This window comes from Pinus tabuliformis, chromosome 3_1 (genome assembly GCF_031772625.1).
Source record: "Pinus tabuliformis cultivar Carrire ecotype Pingquan chromosome 3_1, CPIR1, whole genome shotgun sequence".
Classification (NCBI taxonomy): domain Eukaryota; kingdom Viridiplantae; phylum Streptophyta; class Pinopsida; order Pinales; family Pinaceae; genus Pinus; species Pinus tabuliformis.
Genome location: NC_142301.1, coordinates 477300181 through 477312876, shown reverse-complemented (window position 1 = coordinate 477312876; position 12696 = coordinate 477300181).

The following is a 12696-nucleotide window of genomic DNA, read 5'->3' as shown; positions in this document are numbered from 1 at the left end:
CCACAAAAACAATACAAACGCTCTCTGCAACATGCCAAATTCAATGTGTAATCTGTTACAAAAATTCAGATTAGGGCTTGAAAATCCCTTGTCATGTTTCTCAAAAGAGATGCATTTGATTATGATTAACTGTAAGAGACCAAACCACTGGCTTGGGCTAGTACATAAGCGATAAAGTAACCAGAACAAGAGGAAGACTTGAGCATTGGCTGAATTACTAGAGGTGGCATTGATCTCGGTCAAAAAGAGGAAACCCACAAGGGCTTTGATCCTAAGATTGTAATTATAATTGAATTTCTGGTTTTTGAATTGTTGTACCATGCATTGATGCACAACTGAAACGAAAAGCCCTGATGATATTGGCAAGCCATTGCCATCTTCCCAGACAGGTCCTTCAATTGGCACGACCAGTAGAGAGAGCATTATATCCACTTGCTATCCTTTTTGATGAGGTTGTTTGTTCCAAATGTTTCCACCATATCATTGACCCTATTCGCAAATGGATACTAAGAATTACAGGACTGCCATGATTGGCCATACTTTTCACTAAATTATATCCTACAACAATCAATCTTTATGAGTCTGATTGGCTTGAGAGGAACCGTTAGATAGCTAGAGACCAAGCTGGGCTCAAGCGGGACTACCAGACAATGCATCACATATTCACTGTTTGAGCTAGCATTTAGGAGGCTAGACAGAATCACTTGAAGCTATATTGCTTCTGTGTTGATTTTATGAAGGCCTTTCACCTAAACACTTACTCGTTGAACCATTATGTGTTTGTTATAATGCAAAGTATGATCCACTTCAACAAATGCAGAGTTCAATATATGTTTAGATAGACCAATGCCTAGTAAGTGATAAGATGCCTTAAGAGCATTTGACAAGAAACCGGGGCATAAATAAAGTTAATTTACATCAGGATATGCCAAGAAACACTTAGATATCACCCAATTGATGAAAAAGCGACTTACCTTTTGACGCACAGGATTGACATTTGATAATTGATTGTTTAAACCAAGAGTAAGAAATATTCTTGAGTTACCATTTAAGAATATGTTGAAATAAGGACAACCTTGCTGCTGTCCACAGATACCAGATCTAGTTTATGATAAAAATATGCAGAAAATGTAGGTTTGGAGAAAGGAAAAGCAATCCAAGAGTACCAAAGTGCAGTTAGAACAAATACCCCCAGTACACCTTTAAGGTCCTTTAAATCCAGAGAGAAAACAGAGCTTTTCTCTGCTCTCACATGGGTGTTGCGCAGTTTTCCTTTAAGGTCCTTTAAATCCAATGAGAAAACAGAGGTTCTCTTTGCTTCATCCATGGCTTCATACGCATTTATTTCGCATAACCTCAAACCCTACGAGAGGCTCGGTGAACTTCCTCAGCCTTGTGGATATGGATCTTTGATTCCGTCTTCCAGAGGCTCACTGACCTTCCTCAGGATTCTGGCTATGGATTTTTGTTTCCCTCAGACGACCTTCTGGCTATGGATTTTTGTTTCCCTCAAACAACCAAATTAACCTTCAAACAACCGCATTAACCTTCAGGCTTGTGGCTATGGATCTGAGGATCTTTGTTTCCCTCATATGGCCACATCAATCTTCAATGGGAGTTCTATTGCTCGCCTCAAATGATTATTAAAATTAGCTCTATGTACAAGTAGCTTTCGGAATGGTTATTAATCCATAATCCCTCAGACAGTGACTCAGAACTCGGGCTTCAAAGGCAATATTGTGTCCAACACCATGGAGGTGATGACATGCAGTTTGCCACGAGTTGCGCTGGAATGATGACGTGCGATATGTATTATACTGACTTTTGATATTTATGCATGCAACTTCGGTATCAACGAAACAAAGAGCGCATGAAGAACTTGAAGCCTTGCACCTGTAGAGAATTATTGGCGGTGAGGTGGGAAGTATGAACATTATAGGTGGAGGTGCAAAACTGAGAGATTGTAACGTTGGTACATGCATAAAAAAAGAAAGAAAAGTGGAGCTGAGGAGTAAACTCCAAGAAACAAATACGCTGATATATCGAAGTGATAGACTTGCAAAAGATGGAAAGAGAGCATTCAGAACATAGAGATGGAAATTTAATTGTAATCTATCACAAAGCACACACTTTGTTACTCTCATTTTGTCTCTGTTGGGTATTATATATGAGAAATAGTATTTGCATATATTTTATTGTATAAATCTATCATTGTTTTGTATATGGAGAGTCTATGTATAAGTAATATAATGATAGGTTTGTAACCTTTCATCAGTGGTAAGCCATGATCTATTCATTTGTGAATGGCGGCTTCATGTAGTGAATGAAACGAAGGGGGATATGTGCATGCTCTGTAAATGGATTCTGTGAGAGGCTTGTGCATTGGAACATGGCGGCTATGTTAGCCCTTTGATGAGCCAAGAGAGATTGACCTGATCAAAACTATTTCATCGTTCACCTATTTAGGTACTGACAATAGGTGTGAACCTCAACTGAATATCATAAGTAGTTAAGACTCTTGTAAAGAATCTATAGAGAAAACCGAATCTGTAGGCCAGGTGTGGAATGAATGGGTCCATGAATATGAAAGAGGTAAGGAACATAAATAAATCTCTAGTCAGCAAAAGACAGATCAAATTTCAATACTTATCAAATAAAATCATGCTTCAAACAGTTACAATAATTCCTTGTAGACTTTCGAGCACATGAGTATAATATGAAGGCAGGTGCAATTTGATTGGACTTATCAAATAAAATTATGCTTCAAACAGAAAACATACTTAGAGTCTTCGACCCTGAATTCCATCGAATAGTCCTTCTGCAATGCCTCCTTCTCTTCAACATCCTCGCCTCTCTCGTAATTCCTTTAAACACCCCTGAATTTAAAGCGTTCTACTTAAAAACAAGCTAACTGTTACCATAGGAAAAGGTGAGTTTCATACATTGAGTATTTGAGTGGGCCTTGAAGACCAATTTAAAACCATTCTATGCTTTGTTTCCACCACAGTGTAGGCATCCTGGATCATTCATAGGGGGGAAGAATGAAAGGTTGAAAGAATCAAATGTTGGACTGTTGGTGGCACAGAATGAACCACCCTATAGGATGATCAACTGTTGGTGGCACAGAATGAACCACCCTGTAGGATGATCAAAGGTGCCATGAAGGATATGACCATTAATACACAGATCTGGCACCGGAAGACATGGCTAATGTCAGGGAAGTATTTCTAATCCAATTTAAGCATGTGGCTAGAGGTATTGAAAACACTACTGCTAGCTTCTGGACTCCAGCAAAAAATTAGGAGAGCTTTTCCCGAAGGTAATGGAGACAAGGAGGAGGATCTGTATTTTAAACGAGGCACGGGCTCAGCGAATGCAGATGCATGCATCTTGCCACGAAGCGATGGGCTATTAGCTTGCCACCACGAAGCGATGTGCTGTCAACTAAAATACTTTGGATAAAAAGTAGACCAAAAATTTGCATAAACCTTTCGATAAAATGTTCAGGTCAGCAATATGACCAAACTTTGGATAAAAAAACTTTCCATATCTAAAAACTCGATAAAATGTTCAGGTTGGCAATATGACCAAACTTTGGATAACAAAAACTTTCCATATCTGAAAACTTTAGATATCTTACTTTTACCCGAACATGAATGTCCTGAAAGCTACGAAGGCCGCAATAAGACCCTCAACTTTGTTGTACAATCAGAAATTACATAATATATTTTATATTATTTTCTAATATTTAAACTTTGGTTAAAGTTGTGATGAACATAAATATTTTTGGTCAAACAAAAGATTAATACGCCATCAATGCTCTATCGATTGTTATTAGTCCCAGGCAGGGACTAATAAGCGAACCTTCCAGTAGCTAGTAAGGCTCTTAAGGCCACGCACTTTGACCGTTTAACACGACTTACGACCAATAAGACCAACCTAAGAAATCTTTAAATCTTTCCCGAGTATAGGGTGTAGAGTTCCCTCCCACTAACAGAAAGAATCAAGTGAAAGTAAAATTATTTCACAACCTTTACCATTAATATTAATATTTTTTTTTTTTTTTTCCAATATTGATATGTATTAACATAATCATAACCGCGCACCTTATCTGCCTGTTACCTAGCTCGGTTATTCAGGCCCAACTATCGTTTTCAAGATGACCTCGGATACTGTCGGTGATGTTATGGAAACGGAGGAGGAGGTAGACTATTTTGATGACCTTCTTCTTTCACAGGTAATTTTTGGTCGCCCTAATTTCTTTTCGTCTAAGGCTGGCCCTAGCCATTCACCGCTTCCATCACCACATCCCTCTCCAGTGGTTACTCTCCCGGATCCCCACCCCTTGCGACAGCCTGGCGGATCCTCCCCTCACGAGCCCCTAGCTTGGATCTCCCTCCTCTATCATCGGGGACTCTCTGTTTCCTGTCTACTGTCATCCCCCCGTCGCCATATTTTGACCCGCACCCTTTGTCCACTTTGTTCCTGGCTGCATCATCTTCTGGACTCCCCTCTTCGTCAGCGGTTGAGCCACCTGCTTCCCTCCTCTCGCCCTCGGGTTGTTTTGAGACCCCTGCAGTCAGGGTCAGCTCATCAAAAGCGACTCCCCTATAATGCTCCCCGGATCCATTAGTGGATCACCCTTCAGCACTGCGTTTGGGAAAGAAAAGAACCAAGTGCGTCAAAGCAACCTCTAGGGACATATCTATTCGGTTCAGAGATACATCGACTATTGGGGAGGCAGCCAGAATGGCGAACACCATTTTCGTAGGGCATGTTCGAGGGCGTGCATATTCAGTGACCCGGCTCACCCTTTGGGTGAAGGAAATTTGGTGAGGGGTCCTTAAAGAGCTTCCTGAGGTGCAAGTCCTCCCTCGAGGTTGGTTCACCCTTCACTTCGCTAAGGAGAATTATATGGACATGGTATTAGCTAGGTACTGGCACATTGAGATGGCGCCAGTGCTGCTAAAAAGATGGAGCCCCCTCTTCGATAGAGAGCGAGAACAGATAGGGTCTAGGCCACTATGGGTTCGCCTACCTGGGCTGCCCCTCCAGTACTGGAGTGAAGAATTCTTCATTTGCATCGGGAACGCCCTGGGTTCATATCTCAACCATGATCGCACCTTCGTGGAATCTAGGAACAGAACGCTTGCTCGCATCCTAGTACATCTGGACACACGCGAAGGCTTCGAGGAAAAAATTACACTTCACTGGGGCAGATACTCGAGGGTTCAGGTTCTGGACTACGAAGGGGTGCCATTCAGATGTCGTCGCTGTCATAGGGTGGGGCATATTTTCAAGGATTTCCCTCTCAACAAGAAACAAGAAGAATCCCCTGTGCCATCAATCATACCCTCAAGGACTATATCTTCGGTCGTTCAGCGTTCTCCGGCATCGGGCACCCCCATCAACATTCCTCATCAGGCACCTGGAGCAGCTCACAGCACTATATCACCGCCGGTTACCAGATCTCGGGCGGCCACAGCATCTGTCTTCAATCCGGGTACATCACTCTTCCCTCCTTTCTCTATTTACTCTCATGTTTCCTCTTTACATTCTCCCACTATGTCTGCTACATTCTGCACTTTGCCCTCCTCCCCGGTTTTTTCTCCTTCCGCACCCTCATTACATAAGCTCCCCTCGCCATCTTCCTCACCCTCATCATCCCGGGTGTCTAAACACAACTACAACCTGCGTCCTGGTACCCACTCCCTTGGTCCTCGTCTAAAAATCGCCGGATTGGGTATTGCATCATCTGGGTTGACCCATTTGTCTACCCGAGGGAGAAAATCTCATATATCAAAAGCTATCAGGAGGGCGGATGCTGAGGTTGCCACTGGGCGACAATCCACCATCGTTGGGGTTCTTAGAGCAGTGGACACCCCTGGCAATCCTCCCCCATGAAGTGCCCTTCCTTCAATTGTCGAGGCTTGGCTAGTGCTTCCAAGAAACTAGCCCTCCACAGGCTGATTGAATCAACTCCAGTTGACATTATCCTCCTCCAGGAAACCCTAGGCCCGACTAACTCCATATCTGCCTCTTTATCCTCCATCACCCCAGGATGGCAATTCATGGCGATGGAAACGACGGGTAGATAGGGGGGCCTTGCGATTGGTTTTAACGCAGCATCTATCAGGGCTCATGGTACATGGGGGGGACCTGGATTCTTGGGATTAGACCTCTTCTCGGCTGACCTGGGTATCAATCTCAGGGTAATCAACATATATGGACCCTATCAACAAAGAGAATCATTCTGGAATCACTTACTAAGTTTATCTATCCTCTCAACTGAGAATACCATCCTTGGGGGCGACCTAAATTTTTCTCTGGGATATAGAAAATCTTGGGGATCTATGGCACAGATTGACTCGATCACCGGATTTATGACCGACCTCCTAGAGTGTCATAACCTGATCGATGTTCCCATGCATAAACCAATCCCCACCTGGAGGAACAGAAGAATTGGAGAAGCTACTCTGGCATTCAGATTAGATAGATTCATAATGAAAGGTACTCTGATTCAACAGCTCCATCATTATAAACAATGGGTCGGTACAGGAGGAATATCTGATCACTATCCTATCTACCTGGAGATATCGAGGCCAAACAAAAAACCAAAAGCCCCCTTCAAGTTCAACCATGGCTGGTTACAGGATCCCTCATACATCAAGTTGGTTAAGGAGTTTTGGATCCACAACCCGATTGATAGATCAGATTCTCTGGCAAAAGGTTTCCGCATGAACCTATCATAGCTCAAACATCTTACTATCGAATGGGCCAGAGAAAAATACCAGAAGGAAAACACAGCACTATTGCACATAGAATCTAAACTATCCTCACTTTCAAATGAAAGAGGCCTAGGGTATATTACAGCTGAAGACAAAGCCCATCTGGTGGAACTTGAAAATCAGAAGCAAAAAATCTTAAGGGAGCGAGAAGAATCCATTCAGCTCCGCAGTATATCCACATAGCTAAAAGTTGGAGATGACAATACTCGCTTCTTTCACAATTATGCAAAAGGAAGGAAGGTAAAAAATACTATTTGGAGCCTCCCTCTTCCAGACGGTGGTGTAGCATATACCTTCTCTAAGCTCTCTCATATGGGATCAACCCACTTCAGGAATCTCTACAAGCAACCCCCGGGTTCAACTATTGTAGATATCATCAACATCGCTGGTCACTTCCCCAGGATTGTAAATGAGGATGAAGCGGAGAATATTTTTGATCTAGTGACACCTGAGGAACTTGAAAACACCATAAAGTGGTTCAAGAAGGATCGAAGCCTGGGACCGGACGGGTGGACCATTGAGTTTTACATCACCTTCTATGAGCTGATCAGCAATGATTTACTGAGGGTAGTGAAGGAATGCAGGGTATATCGGTCACTGTACAATGCCATCACCACAACCTTCATAGCTCTCATCCCCAAATCCGATACCCCTTCCTCCTTTGACAATTATCGCCCCATAACCCTTTGCAATGTGCTCTACAAGATCATCTCCAAAATCATAGCAAATCGCATCCGTCCTATACTGTCTCGTCATATTGCTCCACATCAATTTGCATTCCTAGAACACCGTCAGATTCATGAAGCCATTGGAGAGGCTCAAGAAGCCCTTCACACTATCTGGACCAAGCACCACAAAGCCATTATCTTAAAGATTGATTTAGCCAAGGCTTTTGACCGAGTCAGTTGGCTCTACCTCAAGACGCTTCTCATCCATCTGGGTTTCCCTAATAAATTCATCACTTGGATTATGGCTTGTATCACCACTCCCACTTTCAGTGTACTGATAAATGGGTCAGCATCCCAGTTTTTTCACTCTGAACGTGGTCTTAGACAGGGTTGCCCTCTATCTCCCCTTCTTTCCTGATTGTCATGGATGGCCTGAGCGGACTTATCGATTCTGCTAAGAGAAATGGGGATTTTAGTGGCCTCAAGATATCCGATGATTTCTTTCTCACCCACCTTATTTTTGTGGACAACGTCATGATCTTCCTTGATGGCAGCATCAGAGGTTCCCACTCTTTCTCAAACATTATCAATCTTTTCTCTTCTACTATAGGGATTCTTGCCAACCGTACTAAATCCTCCATTATTCTTTCCAGAACCTCTATCCAAGAGTCCCATCTGGCCCGCCATCTGTTTCCTTATAGCGTCCATCCCTTAGACCATGGCCTCAAATATTTGGGTTTCTAGATCAAGCCTATCAGCTCAAAGATCACTGACTGGGTCTGGCTAGTCGCAAAATTGGAGAATCGCCTCAATATTTGGAGCCATCGATATCTCTCTAGAGCAGGTAGACTCGTACTGGTAAAAGCTGTCTTGGAAGCTACCCCGGTCTTTTGGATGGTGCTAGCCTGGATTCCGCGGAGCATCCTGGCCTGACTACAACAAACTTGCAATAGGTACCTATGGAATGGGAATCAAGATACGCACATATATGCTTGGGTTGGATGGAAGAAGATCGCAACTCCAAAAAAATGGGTAGGATGGGGACTAAAAGAACTTCCTACATTCGCTCAAGCCCTTGCGGCAAAAATGGGGTGGACCTCACTCATTGGCAACAATCTTTGGACCAGCATAACATATCACAAATATATCTGGCCTCTCCACATCTTGGAATGGATCCGTCTACCTACCTGGCCTAAAACTAGTATATCACATGTATGGAAAGCACTTCTAAACTCTATGCCCCTTATCAGGGATAATCTGGTATGGAAAATCAATGACGGAACATTGGCTCATATTGGTCTGGACCCATGGAATGGAAGTGGCGGTAGGCATATTCTACCTGAAGCTCTCATCCGGCATCTTCACTCACAAGAGATTAAAGTTCTGGCAGACATTGCTGATCCACAAAAATCTTCCATATTAGATCAGCATTGGAAGTCCACATTGCAGATGAATATCCCACCTCTCTGGCACTAAGAATGGTCTGCATATATCAATGCATTATCAGAATTGCATACCAGGATCAAACAAGGACCAGACGATCTCATCTAGTATCACTCTGAGAATGGAGTTTACACACCTAATACAGGCTATCTCACTCTGATATCGCACAAGGTTCCAGACACAATTTCTTTTTGGCGGAAATCACTATGGAAGCTCACTGCTCCCCCCAGGAAAAAACTATTCTTCTGGTGTATCCTAAAACGAGTAGTACCCACAAGGGAATATCTCATGCATTGTGCAGTCTATGGACCAACCTGGTGCACCCTGTGCAAACGTACCTCTGAATCGAGCATTCATTTGTTTATAAACTGCTCTTCATTAACATCCTTATGGCAATCTGTATCATCCTCTATTCTACACACAGGCAAATGGGAGGGAGATGATATAATTCGAACCTGGGAAGGTTGGTTTTATAATCACAAAAACTCCAAGCTACAAAGCCTGCCTATCATTATTTGCTGGTACCTCTGGCTGGCTCGAAATCGGGCGATCTTCGAAGATAAACCTGTGAACTGGCCGCATCTATCTGCCCTCATCATATCAGCCTATAATGAGCTGCCTGAGCCGCCGCAGCCTAGAACTAGAAGACCGCGTGACCCTTCGCATATAGAAAATAACACTCCATGGGCATTCTTCGATGGCACTGCCCAACAACAGGGTTGTGGGGGAGGTTTTCTATTGTTCATTAACGAACATCACTTCTTCAAAGTAAAACTGGGGCTGGGAACTGGCACAAATAATTTCACTGAGATTATCACCCTCCGTCATCTTTTGCATTTTGCATTGGGGCACAACTACATGCATATTCATATATATGGAGATTCAAAGATTGTCATTGATTGGTTCAACAATATTACTGTTTGCCACGCACACACTCTCAACAACATCTTGGATGATATTAATAGACTGAAGGCACAATTTATTGACATCACTTGTAATCATATCTACAGGGAACACAACAGCAATGCCGACCAACTATCCAAGGAGGCCACGACACTTCCCAGAGGAGAGTGGATGATTCAGGAGCAGCGAGGAACAAATACATACCACTCCTACCATCATCCGTACATAGATACACACTATCACAGGGCAACCAGCCCATGAGATACAGATCTGAAAAATGATAATTTTTGAACATTTTGTACATAGATGATAGTATTACATACTAGAAGCCCTGCGCGAAAAATATGTATATATAACAGAACAACAAGGAACATCCTGCGTGATGATTTTTGCTTTTGAACAGACATAATAGATATATAATTGTGCCCACATGTGGCAGAAGAACTTACAGCATATGCACAATGCATCTACAATATGTAATTTTTCAAAGTTAATGAAAGATTACGATTTTTTCAGGGGAAAAAAAGATATGTATTAACATAATTATATTAATAAATGTGGTTGATAATCACATTAGTAATTAATATTAGTATATATCTATATTAATATTATTATTAAAATTCATATTAAAAATATATAACAATAATCATAATAACATTAAAAAATTATTATATAAAAAATTAATATTATAAAATAAAAATTTACAAATATTAATATTATAATATTACCAACCTAGATCCATCTTAACACTGGATCTATCAATGGGATCAAATCTCTCGAGGTGCAAATTTATTTTTTGAGTGCAAAACTTGAGAAAAGGTTTGCACGTGGAGAGATTTGATCCCTCTCCACCCTTGATAGATCCAGTGTTAAGATGGATCTAAGCTAATTTGCGCGGTCATACAAAATTTGTTTAACATGTAATTATTTTGATCATTTTAAATATGCTAAATATGTCTAAGATTAATTTGGTCAATTTAAAAAATGATGAAATAAAAATTTTGAGTGCAAAGTGTAAATGTAACAATTTTGATTGATAGAAAATGTCAATAATAATAATATAGTCAATTACACACAATCTTCATTGCGATCAATGTAAAACTATTTCTTTTATTGTTCCTATTGTCACAACCATTAGATTTTCCATTTTCTCATATCGATCATATGAAAAGAGTAGTTGGAATCATAGACCATTCAAATATTTAGCTCGAGCTACATATCAAATATTTAACTCGAGCTACTGTAGTAAACAACATACCTTGTCTCTTCTCCAAAGTCAATAATTGTGACTTATGTAGTGTCAAACCACAAATAATTTTCAGTGGTAGTTATTTTCTATTACCGCATTTGAATGCAAAGTAATTAACAATGTTGGATGATGGAAAATGGGAATAATAAGAATGTACTCAACTATAAATAGTTTATAGTTTGAATAGGAAAACATTTGAGGTAAGGAAATATCTTATTTAGGATAAAAATTCAAGTATTGTATTTATGGTTGAATAATTTTTATGTGCTTACATTGAGAGAGAGTGTGAGCTAGATGGGGGGAAAGGGAAGAAGAGAGACGAAAAGATGGGGAGGGAGGAAGAGATATATATATGGAGAGGGAAATTTTAGAGAGAGAAGGGGAAGAGAGCGAGAGGGAGGGGAAAGGAAGGGAGGGAGAGAGAGATAAATAGACATAGAGATATAGTCTATATTTTTAGGGGTTGAGAGGGAGAGATAGAGAAGGAGAGACAATGGGAGATAGAGATATAGATGGAGGAGGTAGAGATGTGCTTACACTATTCTACACGCTCTCCCGCCCCATCTATATCTCTATCTCCCATTGTCTCTCCTTCTCACCGCCAAAACATATTCTCTCTCTCCCTCTCTCTCTCTCTCTCTCTCTCCGCCCCCCTTGCCCACTCCAACATTCTCCCTCTATGTCTTTCTTCCCCTTCCAGCTCCATCTCTTTCTCCCCCTCTTTCTCTCCTCTCTCTGAAGGCCTCTCTCTTTTTCCTTCCTCTCTCTCCCCTTATCTCACACCTCCCTCCTTCTCTCCTCCATCATACACACACTCTATCTCCACCCTCTAACTACCTCACAATTTCCATCCCTCTCTCCCTCTCTCTCTCCCCCTCTCTCCCCTCCATATCAATGTCTCCCCATCTCTCTCTTCCCCTTCTATCCCTATCTTTATCCTCTCCTTTTCTCTCTCTTTCCTCATCTCTTCTCTCCCTCATTCCATCTTCATCTCTCCCTTGTCACTCCCTCTCTTTCCCCCTCCAAATCCATCTCTCCCCCCCTCCCTCTGTCCCCCTCCTCTCTCTCTTCCTTTCTCTCCCTCATTGTGTCTGTCACTTCTATGACTCTCTCCCACACTCTATTCCCCTTCCATCTCACTCTCTTTCTTAAATATGATCCCATTTTATTGTATTTAATAAAGTATCTAAATTAATAAAAAGCATAATTGGTTATAAAATATTGAACCTATATTTCAGATCAATCATGTTAAAGAAAATACAATAATAAAAAAATTAAAAGAATCACTTTGCTTTCTTAGTTCGCTTGGATCCTTGGTTAATATGCATCTATCCTAATTCATTATAATATTATTTATATTATATAAATTTCACATATGTATATATAAAAGTATTCTCATTTTTTAATTTATTAAAAACTCCATTTAATCTCTATGGAAATATTGTTAGTAGTCATGAGGATGGAGGGTTTAGATATACCTCAAAAGTAATTATAACATTTTTTCTCTTAGATTTAATTAAAAAATGTTATAAAATTAAATTAAAATAAAATATTTGTAAAATATTTTTATTTTTAAATAAGTTATTGTTTTTGGGCATGTGGTATTGATAAGTCATTGTATTGACACATAGTATTGTAACAATTA